This window comes from Macrobrachium rosenbergii, chromosome 55 (assembly GCF_040412425.1).
Source record: "Macrobrachium rosenbergii isolate ZJJX-2024 chromosome 55, ASM4041242v1, whole genome shotgun sequence".
NCBI classification, from domain to species: Eukaryota; Metazoa; Arthropoda; class Malacostraca; order Decapoda; family Palaemonidae; genus Macrobrachium; species Macrobrachium rosenbergii.
Genome location: NC_089795.1, coordinates 28,660,268 through 28,680,267, shown reverse-complemented (window position 1 = coordinate 28,680,267; position 20,000 = coordinate 28,660,268). Strand labels below are relative to the sequence as shown.

General features: G+C 35.4%; 1 long non-coding RNA gene across 1 annotated transcript in view; it reads left to right on the top strand.

Moving 5' to 3' along the window:
- Positions 1 to 20,000, top strand: part of LOC136835442 (uncharacterized) — a 196,220-nt gene that overhangs the window by 40,532 nt on the left and 135,688 nt on the right. Inside the window, exon 3 of the long non-coding RNA XR_010852156.1 lies at positions 13,247 to 13,372. This is a non-coding gene — a long non-coding RNA (uncharacterized lncRNA). The remainder of the gene's footprint in view (positions 1 to 13,246; positions 13,373 to 20,000) is intronic.

Here is a 20,000-nt window from a genome sequence, read left to right as displayed (position 1 = left end):
CGGGCAACCTCCAATCAAAGTGGTTAGTATCTACCACACTGATGCTCACCAAGAAAATCTTTGGGGTTGGAAGTGCCATACTGCTGTTGAGCTTTGTCGAGAAATTTTGTCAAGCGTTTATAAAATGCCAGTGATAAGTACTCTCCTCTTCTATAAACTTGCAGGTTATGTCGGCGAATTTGCACATGAAATACCTGAGGTCACTTTAAGTCATAGACACTTTTAATTGATCCTTTGGCAGTCCAGAGGGGAGCTTGTACTGAGGAATGCAGATACTAGGAGACTTTGAGATCGGAGGCTTAGGTTTAAGGGTAGGATAAGGAGGCACTGTGTGCATTGTCTGCTTGGTTTGTGTCTCTTCCTCTTGACACAAAACTGATTTTGCTTCCACTTCTTGTTTTGTTCTTTCTATCCATGGTTCTGAGGCCATTGTTGACTGGGATCCCAGCGCTGGTATTGATGTTAGTCTTGGTTGATTTATTCTTGCCTTCAGTGTGCAATGCAAACTAGTCTAGTACTGCAACGTTTAAACCACACATGATGATGTTCTTAGGCCTTCATCAGTTTGGGAAATAATATCAAGAGAGGGGAGCTGGCCATTACTACAAAACTCAGTACTGTAGTGTAAACAGGGATGTCCTTGGAATGCCTGGTGGAGCATTTTTTCTTCATTATTGTCCTTTCCTGTATAAATATATCAATGCAACATGCAGAGATGCATGGTTTTTGGATGTATGAAAAAACCCACTCTTCTAGCATGCACATATGAATGCTGGCAAAAAACATACCTAAAGGTAAACACATAGCAACGTCATCTTTTTGTCTGTACATGTGGCTCTAATGGGTGAGAAAGGGGCCTTCTTTGTACTTATTTCGAGGAGGGTCCATAGGGACCCTTCAGGGATATTTAACTGGGCCATGGAGGGGTCTCTGTAGGCTCAGTCAAGAATTAGATCGATGGTTTCATCAACAGTAACATTGGTGAATGAGAATTCGACATCCAGAAAGGAGATGGTTCCAATTCTGGAGGAGCCCTTGATCTTTTCAGGGAATTCTGCTGATAAACGAAGGTTGTGATGGTCGGGCACACATGGTGTGAGTATTTGATTGAGGTGTTTAGCCAAACTATAGGTAATGCTGGTTTTAGGAAATGATAGGGTGACAGGGTTTCAAGGGTTTATGTGGCTAAGCATTCCCATACATGTAGCCCAAAATAAGATCTCAGGTGATGGACAGGAGGCATTTGGCATCAACAGGATTCTTTGTAAGATGCTCGAATTTCATTTGATCAACAAAATTAATATTTTGGTTAAGCCCTAATGGTATTCAGATGTGTTAAAGAAGATGAATGCTGCTGTCTTATTTGATCAGTGCATTGATGCATTTTTCTTGCCTAAATTCATTGGCGGCTTATTTCATTTGACAGGTGAGGATGTTACTAGTGTACGCACCATGTTTCATTAAGGCTTCACCAAGCAGTAGGGAGTCTGTGGTATGGATAAGGCGATGACTTTTATATCATTGTTTTGTCAAGTAATCACACGATTTTAAGTCTTTTATCAGAGGTTGAGGCACAGATATAATGTTGCATGTAAGGTTTAAACAAAGTCTGGGTACATTTGTTGTCAGTTTAGTTGACATATTCTTTCTCAGCTCTCCACCAATAAAGGCAACAAGTTTGCCAATGATTACTCTTAACTGCTTCTTTTGGTCCTTCTCCTGGAGGTGGCTAATGTGTACCATAATTTTGGGGGGAGCCCTTGATCTTTTTAGGGAATTCTCCTGATAAACAAAGGTTGTGGTGGTCTGGCACACATGTTCATCTTCACCATGGTCCCCACCTTTGGAGACACCAGTGGGGTCTGCTTCAAGGTCGTTCTCTGCTATATCTTCCTCAAAATTGGGATCGATTAAAATGTGTGGATCGCCTTTCCTTCTCATATCCGTTCATTGTTCTTTTAATATCTCTATTTCATTACTATATACACTGAATGTAGCTGAAACAGCTATGTGCTTAAAAAAGTGTCTTTTACTTGCATACATTATTATTATTGTTATTTGGCAGGAGTCCCTCTTTTAGGACAGTGCTATTAAAAAGAATTGTTGGTTCGACATTCAGCTTGTAGAGAGTCTTCTCTATTTTTTCTTGTCAGCAGGTAGGTGGTAAAATAAATTTCCAAAGCACAGGGAAAGTATTCTGCTTTTGGTGTTTACTTTACTCTTACGCCCCGACACACAAGCAGGTGGCCATATAGTGAGAGAATGTGTGAAATTAAAAGGTGGACAGGTATTTATAGCAGGATTGATATCTTGGCGGGTCGAATTTTCATTGGTCAGGTTCTGCCTTGGGGGATCTATCGTGGTTCTTGTTTTTTGCTCCACCATTCTGTCAAAGAACCCATTGTTTATGAGTGTCTGTGCCGACGTATCGATCTCATTAGTGATGTCTCTCCAAGGGAACAATATGTGAATTCACGACAGACGAAAGTCTCTACCACAGAGTTCTTGTATCTGCCTGGGCACTCGTTCAAGCCGTTGAGGCAGGGGCCCGGATTCATTGGTTTTCTGTAAACCGTAGTGGCATGCCCTATAGAGGTCTGTTGCGCGTGCGCATACAGGGAATAGGACACCGTCGGCGCTACGTTCACACATAAAGCGAAGGACAAAGCGCTCTTCAAAGGTTCTTCTTAGGGTTCTTCTAGGTCTTCCTCGGTTTATTATTATTATTATTATTATTATTATTATTATTATTATTATTATTATTATTAAAAAGTCTCCAACGGCAACTATCTTGCAAAGTAAGTCTATAATCAGCTAAATTTCTCATTATAAATTCAAGGAGTATGAAATAGCGACCATGTGAAATATAACAATCGAACAACATATTTAATTAAATAAAAAGTAGCATAAATAACGAAATATGATTACAAATGTTGGGTAGCACTTTAAAGCAATACCAGAGCCTTTTGAGGATTGAAATTAAGAAAGTTGCCAGCCATTTCATTCTATATCCTTACTGTGTAGGGGAATGAACACACAGTTATAACTTGAGAGCACGTAGTCTAGTGGAATATTTAGATATATCCTCTCGGTAAAGGTCGAGCAATTATTAATTTGAATATCCTTTGACGATGGTTTATTCCTGAACCAACGTTACTAAGAAAAGGACTAGTACTGAAAAAACGACGAAAAGCATTAGCTCCTAGGGATCCTAGCATTCCATACATGATAAGAGTATTCCAGCAATGATGAACGAAATATCTTGAATCACGTGCCATTTGTACTATCATCTCTGGATATATCCTGTCATGTGAACAATGCCTTGTTTCCTGGAAGCATCAAGAGATTGGGAGGGAAGGATATACAGCAGAAAGGCAGTGAGTAGATGAGATAGGGAACAGTGGCTATCTCAGTGTGGGCTAGAGGACAATTAATAGAAGTTACGTGGGGAAAAATAAGAAATACACAGTAGGGTAGATAAGAAAGACCACGGTTAAGTTAAAGGGAAGAAAAAGGTGTATGGCTCATAGGAAGACAGGTGAGATGAAGCAGATAGAAGGAGATTGTAGGTAAAAAAGGTAGATGATTTCTAGGGAGAAGGAGAATCAAATAAATGAGAACTAAAACGATACACAGCTCAACCAAGTACGCATATTTTCTTTACTCAGTACGTACATGCAATGGTGCTTTGTTTTCGTATAAGGAAATTTTCACGGGATTTTCGTGTAAATGAGAGAGAGAGAGAGAGAGAGAGAGAGAGAGAGAGAGAGAGAGAGAGAGAGAGAGAGAGAGAGATCTGCTTGTCAAGAGATGGAATCTTTTCCCGAGGTGAACAAACGAAAGGAAAGAAAAAGGAGAAAGTTCCTTCTCTTAATATTACGTGTAGCAGAACACCACAAAATTTCTATATCAAGCATGACGCAAATATCAATCCCTGACAATGTTTATATTACTGATGTAAACAAAACACTGAAAGGTGAGTCATTTATCTTAAATGTAAAAAGTACAGCAAGAAACTGCTGCTTTATCAGATGAAAAGGATAGTGCAAATAGACAAACAGATGGTAAGAAAAACACGACAACATAAAAGAGACAGAAAAGCGCCTCGCATTTCAAAATATTTTCATCCTGAGGAAGTAATATAATTTTCCCACCACTCCCTGCGGCCAGCCCAATTATTACAACAAATTTAACAAATTTAAGTTCTCATCCGCTGGGGATATGAGAGCCTCCAAGTTTTATCTTGGATGTGATGTTCTCTGAAATATGTATACGTGTTTTATTCTTTATTTTTGTCTTGACCCGAAATTCTTACAAATACCAAGTAGGAAAGAGACTAAAGTCATGGATATCTTGACTTCTGTATATATATATATATATATATATATATATATATATATATATATATATATATATATATATATATATATATATATATATATATATATATATATATATATATATATATAATATTTAAATGTATGTATGTTCGTATGTGTGTATGTTTGTTTGTGTGTGTTTAGGTGTTTTAGTGATTTTTGTTTACATATTTCAACCGAGTTTAATAAGGAAATTAATTTCATATTTTAACATCAACAAATGACAAAATCTTGAAAGTATTTCTAGATTACAACAATGACTTTTTAGTTTGACCTAAGGAGATATGGAATAGATAGCCAGTGTTTCTCTGAAGTTTTACTACTGTAGAACCTAGACAATATCTTTGATTTCATAAAGCTAAGCCTGATTCCCTGAATGTTTGATACAAAGTCTTTTATAATTTCTTACTAATTACCTGGTACATTATCTTAGGATTCATCCCAAATTTCTATTTATAAACCTAGATAATTAAGTTTGTAAAGATATCTTGTGTTCTTTATTATTCTTTATATTTTCTCATATATCAAAATAGCATAACCAATTACTCGCCTTGTAGATAATTTTACAAGGCATTCGGAATTTTTAAAGTTTTTTATTTTTTATATCTTATGTAAAATTGAACTGGACTCATTTTTTTAAAATTTAGAACCGTAAAGAAGATAGTAATTCAACTATATAATTTAGAACCAACAGAAGATATAATAATGAACACTGATAGTGTGTCTAAAGTACAAGGGATATCAGGAACATGGTAAATTGTAACTTCTTATAAAGGAAAAACAGTAGCCTCCATTAACATATAACTATAGAAGTAATTAATGTAAAGAATCAATTATATAAAGTAATTTAAAATAGATGAAGTGTGTGTAGAAATGTGTGTGCGCTCTTGCCGTTTTAACCTTTTTACTATAAAAGAACGTCTTTTTTAATGGTTATTATACATAATACTCGGTGTCTAAGCCCGGAAACGTCATGTAATTGAAATTGTTATCAATTTCATTCTCCTCCAGTCAGTGCCCTCCAATCAGTGCTTTCGAAGCCTTCCACGACATAGTTTCTGACCACCGGGTTAGTAACCCTGGCTCCTAACGATCCTGTGCTTCACACAAAAGCTCCAAACTCACGGACAATTGTCTTTCTTTTATTCATTTCCAAAATTGACTTCCAGTTGATTCAGTTGTAGAATCTGTAAATGAAGCCTTCTCCAAAGAGGAAATTAAGGTAGCAAATGTAGCACACAAAGACCTGACACCGAAATCTATCTTCAAGCAGTGATTAAAAAAACTAATTTTCCTGCAAAAAGTTTTATATATCACTTCATGGCTACCCTGAGTACCCTGGCACCCTGCTACCGAGAGAGCCTGCTGATCTTAGCCTGCCTGCAGTCTACAATACTGCAGCAAAGGCCTTCCAAACAGTCAAGTCACTGTCATGGAAAATTGAGGACAGCAACGTTATGAATGATAAACTTACATTCCTCTGGCAAGCGATCACCAGTATGCAGGGCACCTTCAATAGGGTAGCATTGGGCCACCTAACTATTAGATGGGGGATCAATTAATTCCTCGCCATCCACAAACCACAAACGTAAGAGTTGTGGGAGTTTCAGCATGAAGTCTGTGAGACAGCACACTCACCAGTTGGGAACCCCATCCCTCTTACAGAAGAAGTGCCATCATTACCCATAGACCTATCAGATAAGACAGATGAGCCCCCAACCACCTTTTCCTCCTAAGTGTCTCTGGTAGAAGGTAAGATCATTTCAGATAAGAATCCCTGCTGTCAAGAATGAATCTTCCGAACCTGAATCTCACTCCTCACCCTCTGTGGTTGATGATCATGAGGGGAATGGCATCTGGCATGCAAGTCAGCAGAAATAAGAAAAAAGCCACTCGTTTGCCCAGAAGAACGATCTCTAATCATAGCAAAGCACCTCATCCAAAACTGAGAAGAAATGTCATGTTGTTATTCACAATTTTCACGCCTCAGTGACACCATATGCCAACATAGAGAGTCAGGTTGCTCATAGGCTCTGACCCTCTTATTCTCTATGAACCCCCTTGCAATATTAGACCTAAGAGTGGTACACAGGATTACCTGCCTCTTCCAGCAACTTGATGTCCTTAAAAGCAAAGGATTTCAGTCCTAATATAAAAGTCTCAAGGTATAACCTAATTTGGGGCAGCTACCCCAAGAATACTCACTGAAACCCAAGCTGCAGTTTCAGAGCAAGCCCACCTTCTACTGCAAGTGCCAGCCTATCCCCACCTGTTGATGGCCTTTCCTCCCCAGTGATCACTCATTCATTTCTCTACATCATAACTATGGAATCATTAGACATAGTGTTATGGAATATTTTTGGTCTCAAGCAGAACTTGCTCCCCTTAAACATATTCTGTATAAACTTCAGAGGCATCATTGCATTGCAATAGACCCTCCTTTGGACTCATGATCTTGTCATCTGTGATTCAGTGCATTGAGACTTGAGAGCCATCTAGATCTCATTGATGTAAGTTATGGGTCTCATAATAGTCAGTCACACAGAAGGCTCCCTATCTTTCCTGTAGCACAAAAGTCTGGATAATATAGGTGTTCTGTCTCCAAGTCACCATAGAGGACACTAAGATCCTGGTTAACAATGTTTGGATGTACTGGGAGAAACATTCAATTTTTTATCACTACTGCATGATCCTAGGTGAGTTACACAGCATTATTTTGGCGCTGATCATATTTGTTTAAATCGGGACCTTAATTCTCAATTTTACAATGCATTAATTAGCTTGCATCAAAATCACCCCCCTAATTAGTGATGTAATACTCATCCTTTCTGTTCCTGTACATGTACTCGTATAAAATATAATGCATACAATTACAACTTCTTGGCTGGACCACTGCATTATGTCAAAATGCCTAAAAGAATCGGTTGTGAATTGCAACTTTGCTGTGATCTTGCAACAGATTATGATCACATACCCTTATAAGTGTCGTTCAGTACCCTATCGCTCCCTATCGTGAACCCTTAAACTGAATGATACCAGCTGTTATCTGAGACTTTTAAGACCACTAGAAAGCCAAGTCCTGTAGGACGACCCCAGAAACTGACCTACAGCCAACAGTTCAACCTGCTGATGCTATACTATGTAACAGCCCACATTTTAGAAATGACCACTACAGGAGAGGTTTGAAAGACTTCTATACAAATGCAATAACTGCATTGCTGGACTCAGGCAGAGATACATATAGATTTTGGTAGCCTTAGGGTAGGACACTTTGCATAGCTAATGATGAGACAGACTAGAGCATAATTCAAACTTGCCCTTTAGCACTGTAGACTAAATGAAGAGCAACTGAGAGCATATTCAATATGTAAAAAAAATAGATTGTGGCAATTACCCTCGTCGTTGGAATGACATTTAATTCCTGAATCAAAAGACCAAGAAACTATAACAGGAAGTAGGAAAAACCTTCAGTGATGCGGCTGTCATAAGACAGTGAGGTGATCACTTTAGCTATATTCTGAATTACATGAACAGTAAAGGTTCCTGAAGAGAATTAGATAACATCCTTGCTCTTAATAATTTGCTGATTGTATTATACCAGGTAACATCACTGATGCCATAAAGAGTTACGTAATTATACATCACCTGACTTTGATTGTCTTCCTGCAGAAGCTTTCAAATTCTGTCAACTGGTAATTTAGATTGCATTTGCTTCACTATTCAGTGTGTGCATAATTCACCACTTTCTCCCAAATTCCCTACTCTTAGTTCAGTTAATATCGTCAATCAAAAACAAACTAAAAGATAGAGCTGACCCAAGCAATAATCACCTAATTGTAATCATTATAATTACACCAAGAATATTTTTGTCTGTTCTTTTAGCGAGACTTCTCCTCCTTCTTCATACCTTTGATAAACAGTTCTGATTTAAAACAAACTGCTCAACCATCACTGGCATCTTTATCCTGAAAGAATTGTTTAACTATTACCTGCCATTGGCCTTTCCTGTTTTTTTTTTTTGTTTTGCCTATATGAGAGAAGCATTTGACTGAGTAAACAATATGAACTTTTTCCTGAATCCTCATGGAAAAAACGTACACTTATATTTAACTGGCATATATATTGGGGGTTCTCCAGACAGCAATTTCGTCAGATAGGGCAACTGACTCTGCCTAGGTGGCATTTTTTCATCATATCTGTTTAATACGCACACAGATGTTGACAACTAGTGTTTGAGAGACTGGGTCAAGTTCTTCGGAGTTGGTACTCCAGGAAGAGCAGTGGGAGAGGGCATGGCCAATTTAGACATTTATAAATGATGTTTTAACTTTATCATAACATTCTTAGTTGCCATTGAAATGGAGCCTGACCTGGACATCTAAGAAGGACAATATTATCAACAATTTTCTTGTACTCGAAGTGGAGAACTGACTATTTTCAAATGTGTGATGAATTATCTCCGGCTCTTCATCACCAACAATGTTGACAGTGTCATCAAGTATCTCATATATGGGAAGGCTTTGGGATCTTGCTGAAGAAACACTGCTTTATAACACCAATGTAAAAGTTGGTGAACAACATACCAAGGGGGTTCCCATGGCAAGTCTATTTGAGTCCAGTCATTCCTGTTCACTTCATGTGCAAGAGAACCATTTTTAGAAACATGCACTTTACCAACTCTCATCAGGACTTCCAGATGAAGATCCACAGAAAACTGACTGACATTGGGCTCTGTCTCACTGGCAATGGAAAATACCCTCTTAAATTTAAAGCACTGGTTATAATTGCCTATGTTGGCTGTGCACTCTCCCATTACTCTTTCTGGAGTGCCTCCGCTGAAGAACTTGAGCACATTATCCAGACACTAGTTAACAGTGGTATTCTTATTCTCAAATCACAAGAGTGTCGAGGAATGCTGTTAACAGGTGGCACTGGCAGGAGCGTCGTACCCCTGGAATGGTGTAAGGACCATGAAATTTCTTTACAGGAGATATATGAATAGAGACTAAAAGAAGGACAAGACAACCCTGAAAAAAACATCACTTGGGCTCATGTAACCCCAACTGAAGTAGACACTGTGGCCAGCTTTAACAATCTACCATATGGTTCAGAGGACTGCCCAGTACATCATAAAGAATTGCCCTGCTTTGATGGACACCATCATTCATACATCAGTATGATCACAACTCACCTCTCCATGATGATCGCTGTCCATCTACATGAAAAGGCAGTATACCAATAAAAGAACACCTTTTTTGTAAACTGGTTTTTGGATTTGAATATACTGTGCCATGCTTGGGCCCTGGTGTCATTCAGCCTTGTAAATGGTAGCACAGAATGAAGAAACTTATGCATGTTAAGAAAGCCCAGTATAAACTCAGTAGTATACAAACTGCCATTCTCTTCAATGAGGTGTCTCTAAGAGGGCCTTTTTTAAAAATAATAATACTAATAACAATAATGATATTTATTATTAGAACTATTATTATTCAGACTGTACATGAATTCTCTATATGCCTATAATCTCAAGCTGAAAAATAATTGCATATTATTATTATTATTATTTGTATTATTATTATTATTATTATTATTATTATTATTATTATTATTATTATTATTATTATTATTATTATTATTGTAGTTTCTCAATCTCTTGAATGAGTAGCAGCAGTTAAGTTATATAGCAACTGTCCAAAGTTCGTTTGTTCCTTAACATTTTGATAGGACTTTCTACCATTTTTCAAAATGCAAATGAAGCTAGGGCTACAACTATGCCATATTTATACCTGCAAGAGGGCTAAAAGAAATTTTTGGCAAATTTTGGTTGGTTGTCAAAATGGGGCAGGGAGGCCTCCCCCTATTGGATGGGAGCAGAATGACTCATCTGGGAGAATCTGGCTGACAGATGTAGGTGCTGATTAGCTAATACCAGGTCCCAGGAGTTCTGGTGATAGAGCATGCTGCCTGAAGTAGTGGTCAGCTGAATTGTTATCCCAGGGGCACACCTTGCCATTCTTCTAATGGTGATAGGGAGAAGTAGGGTCTCCTGGGTTATGTTAAGTGACAGTTTCCTTTGGCTGTGGGTGAGTGCCTCCTTATATTGGTGGTGGTGATGATCATTGTTATCATCCATGTTTTTGTGCTCCTTATAACCTGCTTGCATTGAGAGACACTAATCTGTTCCCCCATGTAGTGTAGGTGGACGCCGATCCTCTTGGAGAGTTGAGTCATAGTCATACTAATGTATGAATGGCAGCATCCATTCTCAGGACACAATATTTGGTAAACCACTCCTATCCTCTTCGTGGGTTCATCGCTAGTGATGGGGCTATCTCTCATGAGTACTGGGCAGTCTTCTGATCCTTGTAGTAGATCGTAAGGTTAACTTTTTTTTGTCTGTATCAGTAGGTTTTACATGGCTGCTGATGATGTTCTAAAGGGCAACATCATCTTCCTTATAGTTGGTGTTCATGTAGTCCTGCAGAACAGTCTAATGATCTTTTCACTCTCGGGGAGAAGGTGTGGTTTCTCCTGACAGTACAACCTGTCGTTGGCATTTCTCTTGATGATGAGAGAAATGAAAGACATCATGAAAGAACTGGGCAAGAGGGAGGACATTGTAATCCGTTGAGCAGATAAGACAGCCATCTTTGTTCTGATTCACCAAAAGGAGTACCCTCAGATGCTCGACTACACACTTGGAGATCCTTCAAGTTTTGTGGCATCATGAGGAACCTTTTTCGCAACATGAAGAAGGAGGCCAACTGCATAATGGAGACAATTTATGCTGCTGTAGATGCTGTACACCTGCCCAAGATTAGGGGGGATATGACATTCACTATAACTACGACAATGTAAAAACCCACACGGCCAACAACCCCTTCTGCCCCATAATAAGCCAATGCCTGATCAATCAACTGGCCAAGACTTTGAACAAAATTTTCATTCCGTACGTGCCTAGTGAACTCTGCATTGGTTTGTCCATAGAGTTTCTTTAAAGGCTTTGTTCTGTGCCATTCCAGGGCATCATTGCTTTGTCGGATGTTGAGAGGCTTTTCACCAACGTAATCGTAGGTGAAACGATAAAGATGATACTTGGCAGGATCTACTGAGATGATTCTACCCCAACATTGAACATTCCAGAGGCTTCTGCACAGCGCCTGCTCGAGATCTGCACTAAGGAGGCCCCATTTTTAGATCAACGAGGGCAAATGTGGACACAGATCAATGGAGTAGCCATGGGTTCTTGTCTTGATGTGCTTTTCACCAACTTTTATGTTGGAGTTGACGAACAGTATGTGTTTGGTAGGATCCCCAGACCAGCTGTATATGTTCAGTACATCAGTGACACCCACGTCAATGCCACCGACAAAGATGAACTGGAGACACTCAGGCTCAACTTTAAGGAGGAATTGGTTTTCCACTTCACGTGTAAGAGAAGTGTGAAAGGCGCCATTCCGGTTTCGGATGCCCTCAAGACAGGTTCACTGTAAACCAGCCGACATCAGACTCTGCCTCAATGGTAGTAGTGAATACCCAGAACAATTAAAATCCTCATTCATGAACACCTACATTCTTCATGCCCTCTCACACTGTTCTTCTTGGAGTACCACTTTCGATGAGCTTGAACACGTTGCCCAAACCCTGGTGGATAAGGGGTATTCTTAATGTTGAGTCATCAGGGTGACAAGAAATGCAGTCAACAGGTGGTATCGTACGGAAAGATGAGAGGACAGTTAGACTGTTCTACATGGGCTACATAAACACCGAGTTTAAGAAAGATGATGCAGCCCTGAAGAATATCATCGGCACCCATGCAAAATCCACAGATACAGACAAAAAAGTCATCCTTACTATATATTACAAGGATCAGAAGACTGCTCAGTACCTCTTGAGGAACAGCTCCATCACTAGCAACAAATCCATGAAGAGGAGAGGAGTGGTTTACCAAATATTGTGCCCTGAGAATGGATGCTGCCATTCATACAGTGGTATGACTACGACTTTATTCTCCAAGAGGATTGCCATTCATAATACAAAGGAGAGGTTTACACAACAGTGTTCCTCAATGCCAGCAGATCATAAGGAGGAGAAAAATCCTGGAAGGCGACAACAACCATTGTCGCCTCCAATATAAGGAGGCCCTCATCATCCTCCAATGGTAACCATTGCTGAATGTAACCCAGGAGACCCTTCTTCTTCCTACCACTGAAAGGAGAATGGCAAGGGGTAACAATTGCTTTGACAACCAATCAAAAATTGCCAACAATTTCTGTAAGTTCACTTCCATGTATAAATATGGCATAAACGTACCCCTTTTGAAAATGGCAGAAAGTACTACCAAAGCGTTAAGGAATAAATGAACTTTGGAAAGCTGCTATATAATAATAATAATAACAATAATAATAATATTATTATTATTATTATTATTGTTGTTGGTGTTTTTGTTGTTGTTGTTCTTATTAATAATAATAATAATAATAATAATAATAATAATTAATAATAATAATAATAAGCATTATTATTATTATTGTTGTTGTTTTGTTGTTGTTGTTGTTATTGTTGTTTCGCTCCTATTATTAACATTAATTGAATACATGTAAAAGTTTATGCTTATTAGTTGTTATCTAAACTTTGTGTAATTAATCTACCTTGTATATCTGTGAATATGGTCATGAGCAGAAGTAAAGAATATTATTATTATTATTATTATTATTATTATTATTATTATTATTATTATTATTATTATTATTATTATTATTTCGATATAAGAATTTCACATTAAAAGTATTTCAGCTTTTAATATAACTACCACATTTGCTTAAATTTTTCTTTTGATTATTATTTTTTGTAACTTCCAATTTCAGATGCGAACTTCAGATTTGAGAAGATTAGTAAAACTAAAATCATTCTACGCTACACTGGGTATACAACAGTGTCACGACAAACAGATGATTTATGGATCTGCACAAAATCATTGTTCCATCAGCTGAGTGAGTATTTCTGCAAGAACGTGCGATTCGTAAACTCTTTAGCATATTCGCAATCACAGAGCCTAAGGTTTCAAATGAGCATAAGGAAATATTTTAAGTTAAATCCATGTACACAGTTTTAAAAAAATAAACTATATTTATGTAGCAATGTGATAAATAACGGCCACTAATACGTTCAAGAGAATAACAAAATATTTTAAAATATGCATTCTATATATATATATATATATATATATATATATATATATATATATATATATATATATATATATATATATATATATATATATATATATTTGATCTGTTTGATTGTTTGTTTGTTTGTCTGTTTGTTCCAAGTGAATGTCTACACCAGTGAACCGATCAGCATGAAATTTAGCAGAGGATAAGGTTACATATGGTTCGAACATAGGCTAATTAGATTTTCTTAAAAACATATATAACCCGCCCCTAAAAAGTTATTACTTCAACCCCCCAGAATGTACCTTTCTTATTTTTGGGCCAATTTTGTTCAAATATGAAATGTTGGCTGTTGGTGTTAATTGCTTTTCTTCAAAATAGTTATCAAGCCATTTGGGGCCCTGGGGGGACCTCCCTTAATCCAAGTTCAGCCCCAATAGGAAAGGGGTGGGAAGGGGGTGACAAGTAAAAATAACCGAGAAGGATAAATATTAGTGTCTAACCCATAGTTTTCTAGATTGCTGAGATTAATATTGACACTCCCAATGCCCTTCAAGTCCAAGTTCATCCCTGATAAGAAGAGGGGTTGAGAAAGGGGTGGAAAGGTGGTGATATGTAAAAATAACTGAAACAACAGATATTGGTGTCTAATCTATAGTTTTGTAGGTTCCTGAGAAGAATAGTGACACTCCTGATGCCCTTTATGTCCAGGTTCAGCCATGATAGGACGGGCAGGTGAAAAGGGGTTGGGAAGGTGGTGACATATAGAAATAACCGAAATGACAGATATAGCTGTCTAATCCATAATTTTCAAGGTCCCTCAGAAGAGTAGTGACATTCCCGATGCCCTTTAAGTCCAAGGGGTGGGGAGGGGTAACGTAAAAATAATCGAAAACAACAAATATTAGTGTCAAATCCATAGTTTTCTAGGTTGCTGGGAAGAATAGTGACACTCCTGATGCCCTTTAAGTCCAAGTTCAGACCGATAGGAAGGGGGTTGGGAAGAGGTGGAAAGGAGGTGGCATGTAAAAATAACCAAAAACTGCAGATGTTAATGTCTAATCCATAGTTTTTGAGGTTGCTGAGATGGATAATGAAACTCCTGGTGCCCTTTAAGTCTAAGTTAAGCCCTGATAGGAAAGGTAGGGGGCATTGTGAGAAGGGGTGAAAAATAAAATGTCAAAATTGACAGAGATTAGAGTCTAATCCATAGTTTTCAAGGTCACTGAGATGAATAGTGACGTTGCTGATGCCCTTTAAGTCTAAGTTCAGCCCCGATAGAAATGAGGGGTGAGAAGGGGTGAAATATGAAATGTCAAAAATGCTGGGCATTGTAATAGTAACTGAAGCAACTATCTTAACAGGAAAGGGAGAGAGAGAGAGAGAGAGAGAGAGAGAGAGAGAGAGTTTATCAGTTGTCATTCATAGTTTTCCCGGGCAGTGCTGGGTTGGTCAGCTAATATATATATATATATATATATATATATATATATATATATATATATATATATATATATATATAAATATATATATATATATATATATATATATAAAGATAAAATCCACTAAGGAAACGGAAACACTGGAGTGCTGCGAGGCCTTTCGACACTAGTGTTTCCGTTTCCTTCGTGGATTTTATCTTTATTTATATATTCATCACGTTCCATATTTTCAGTGATTCAGTTATACATACATACATATATATATATATATGTATATATATATATATATATATATATATATATATATATATATATATATATATATATATATATATATATATATATATATATATATATATATATATATATACACACACACACACACACACATATATATATATATATATATATATATATATATATATATATATATATATATATATATATATATATATATATATATATATACATACACACACACACACACACACATATATATATATATATATATATATATATATATATATATATATTATATACAGTGTGTGTGTATGTGTGTTCATCTGTTTGTGTGTGTAATTTTGTTCTGCCTAGTTCTTAGCTAGAATGTAATGAAGTGCTCCCATATGAAAATAAGGGGAATATATGGGGAAATGATGATTCTTATTTACTCCCGATAGTTTCACCCCCCATCAGACTCTTCCGGGGGATCCAAAGACTCTCCCTCGGACGAGGGCTGATGAGGATGGGGTTTTAGGGCAAAATCAAAGCCAGGTATTTCCCTTCATCCTCCAGTTTTCTCTTCGTTTTGTAGGTCAGTTTATGCACACACATACTATATATATATATATATATATATATATATATATATATATATATATATATATATATATATATATATATATATATATATATATATATATATATATATATATATTCCATCTACTGGAGGATGAAAGGAAATACCAGGTTTTATTTTGCCCCAAAACTTCCTTTCCATCAGCCCTTGTCCGGGGGAGAGTCAATATTCCCCTCCGGAAGAGTCTGATGGAGGGCGAAACTATTGGGAGTAAATAAGAACCAGCATTTCACTACGGTTTTCCTTATTTTCATATCGGAGTACTTCATTATATTCTAGCTAAGAACTAAGTAAATCAAATTGCAGACAAACATATATATATATATATATATATATATATATATATATATATATATATATATATATATATATATATATATATGTATGTATAATATATGTATATATATATATATATATATATATATATATATATATATATATATATATATATATATATATATATATATATATACACATATATATATATATATATATATATATATATATATATATATATATATATATATATATATATAAATATATATAGATAGATACGTTCGAAAATTCGATACACACGAATACACAAACGAAAGTAAATCGACTTGGTCACATAACTGGTAGTTGCTGGGTCGTATCCAAAGTGGATGTGGTAAAGGGGCTAGCATTCTCATACTTAAGGGTTACTGAAAACCAGTCTCCTCAATTAAAGGGTACAAAATGATCAATTTGTATTCCAACGAGATCTTCATTCTTTTAAAGTCAGGAGATCGTTACCTACCAAGAGCAATTGTTCTTTCTCTATCACCAATCTTAGATTTGAAATCATCTAGCTCAACACAATTTAATTTTTTTCCTTAATCTCATCTGGCATCTTTCCACAGAACAATTTTGCTCATATATATATATATATATATATATATATATATATATATATATATATATATATATATATATATATATATATATGTGGGTGTGTGTGTGTACATATATATACATATACATATATATATATATATATATATATATATATATATATATATATATATATATATATATATACATACATGCACACTATATATATACATAAATATACTGTATATTCATGTATATATGCATTTTTATATATATGAATATACTGTATATATTTATTTATATATGCATATGTTTATATATGTATATATATATACATGTGTGTATATATATATATATATATATATATATATATATATATATATATATATATATATATATATATATATATATATATATACTACCTATATGATAAAATATTAAAAGATATTAAAAGAAGAAATTTTCCCGGAAGATATCTGCAATTCTGTTTTGGAAAATTATACTTTCCAATCCAATTAACTTTTCTTTGAAAGATTTCCATTTCCCCTGGAACTCGATTTGAACAATTTTTTAAAGGAAAATCGTCACTTGTCTGATTTTATTGTTATGAAACCGGACGTCTTCCTCGAAAACAAGGTTTTAACTAATTCATTATTGTTTTATTATCTAAATTTTACTTTAATAAAACTGCAAATATATATAGAGGAAAGACATATAATTAAAAGATTTATACATAACAGACCTCATTTGTGAATAAAAGTTAACAACCCCAAGACAGGGTACTATATAGTAACATTACTGAGCATATAATTATCTTAGATAAATTATGCCACAAAAGACCCCGGAAAATAAATCTTTACTAACATTGTTGAACATAGTGGTTCTCTCTCTCTCTCTCTCTCTCTCTCTCTCTCTCTCTCTCTCTCTCTCTCTCTCTCTCTCTCTCTCTCTCTATACTTGTCCAGATGCATATGCAACTAATGATTTCAATCCTTCTGTTAAATGCTATTATTTATTTTGATTCTTTAAATATATTTAAAAAGAAAGATGAAGGATAACGGGAAAAAAGGACGCAGTAAGTAACATTTGACTTTAAGGATGACAGATGATTCAGATAAAAGTTCGTTTATTAGAGTATGAAAATAATACCTGCCGCTGTGTAATCAGATATGCATCGATTTTTACAACCTCCCCACTCTCTCTCTCTCTCTCTCTCTCTCTCTCTCTCTCTCTCTCTCTCTCTCTCTCTCTCTCTCTCTCGATATCAAAATAGAACGTTCAGATTAAATAAAGATAATAGCTACGGTCATATGGTTAAATGGAAACTGGGAAGGCAGATCAGCGAATGTTAAGGATTGTAGAAGGATGGAAGCAGTTGATTGGAAGAAGTATTGGGAGCACAGATATTGCATAAAGACAGGATGATAGACGAGGTGAATCTGAGAATAGGTACAGTAGGTAACGGAAGGATATGTGCAAAAGGACTGAACCGAGATATGAGCGTCTAAGGTCGGAACTGTTGAGCAGACTTTCCTTTATGGAAGTGAATTGTGACTGATGAAAACAAATAGATAAATATGAAATCTGTAGCGATGAATGGTATTATATGTGAATAAGATAAATAATTGAAAATATAAGGACTATGGAATTTTGCAGAATAAGTGGTAGAAAAGTTTACCGTAGGCCAGAGGATGATCAACATATTACAGGTCCTGTAGAGAGAATGGAGGAAGATGGTTGAAGGGACATTGATATCATGCTCAATGTAATTCGACATACTTCGGGCGAGTCTTAGTTTTCTGTACAGTAAGGTCATACACAATGCAAGACTTGCAGTATGACTGTAGCAATGATGGCATTGTATTTTTTGTCAGGAGTTGCCGTTTGTTAGAGGACGAAATCAAAGGCAAGTCTGTATATCGAGTATAGACAAACAAATACAACCACACACACACCTATATATATATGTATATGTATATATATATATATATATATATATATATATATATATATATATATATATACATACATACATACATATGTATATATACGCTGCCCTGTGTTACACCACAGAAATTAAAATCAAGTTTCCATATCGAGTACAAACACACAAGTATAACACACACACAAACATATTATTTATATATATATATATATATATATATATATATATATATATATATATATATATATGTATTATATATATATATATATATATATATTATATATATATACTGTATGTATATATATATATATATATATATATTTATATATATATATATATATATATATATATATATATATATATATATATATATATATATATATATCATGTATTTGTTTACGTGTGTGTGTTTGTATGCGTATGTCTAAAGGGAGAGAAATGGGGAAAGATTGATTTAGTGCATGTGTAATTACATTACTTTTGTGTTTTTATCTTAAGGTCGATTGGATGAAATCTGTAGGATTTATTTGACTCCTCATTTACTGACCGTAATATTAAAATTTTATCATTCTTAGGGTAATATCAATATGCAGAGCATACTTTGTACCATGAGCGAGGACCAAGGTTTATTGCGGTTTTAATGCTTTTCTTGGGGAAGGCAAAGTTTTAAATTTTAATGTAAAATTGCTCTTGTTCCAAAACATCTGCATTCATAACACATTGGAGTGAGTTATGGTTCCGTAATGAAAAGTCTAATGGCCGCATAAAACAGTTTGCGGTGGGCCGTCACACAGCCATAAAGAAAATACCTACGATGCATGACTACAAAAATCATCATCAGGCAGAATTCAAACAATGCAAGTATGGTGTTCAAAAATAATTGGATGTCATTATGTTGTGCTGAAGAACTTTATTACAGCTATTTGTTATATCGTTTCTTTCACATAAAGATATTATATCTAGTCATTAAATTCACCGAATTAGGTGGAAATTAATATTCCGACATAAATTCAGTACGTCTGTGCTATTGAAAATAATAGCTCTTTTTTCCTCGGCTAAGGGGCGTCAAATGAAAAATATAGAGCTGTTTATAGTGGCAATGTAGAAGGATACTAGATAAAATTACCAAATTAAATTAATCTCCGGTAGTGAATAAAATGGATCGTAAAGGGTTTATTCATTCTACTGTTTCCGTCCCTCGCTCTCTCCTCTTATTTTCAAACGTACGCAGTACGCGTGGACAGAATCATAATCTTATATATATATATATATATATATATATATATATATATATATATATATATATATATATATATATATATATATATATATGTGTGTGTGTGTGTGTGT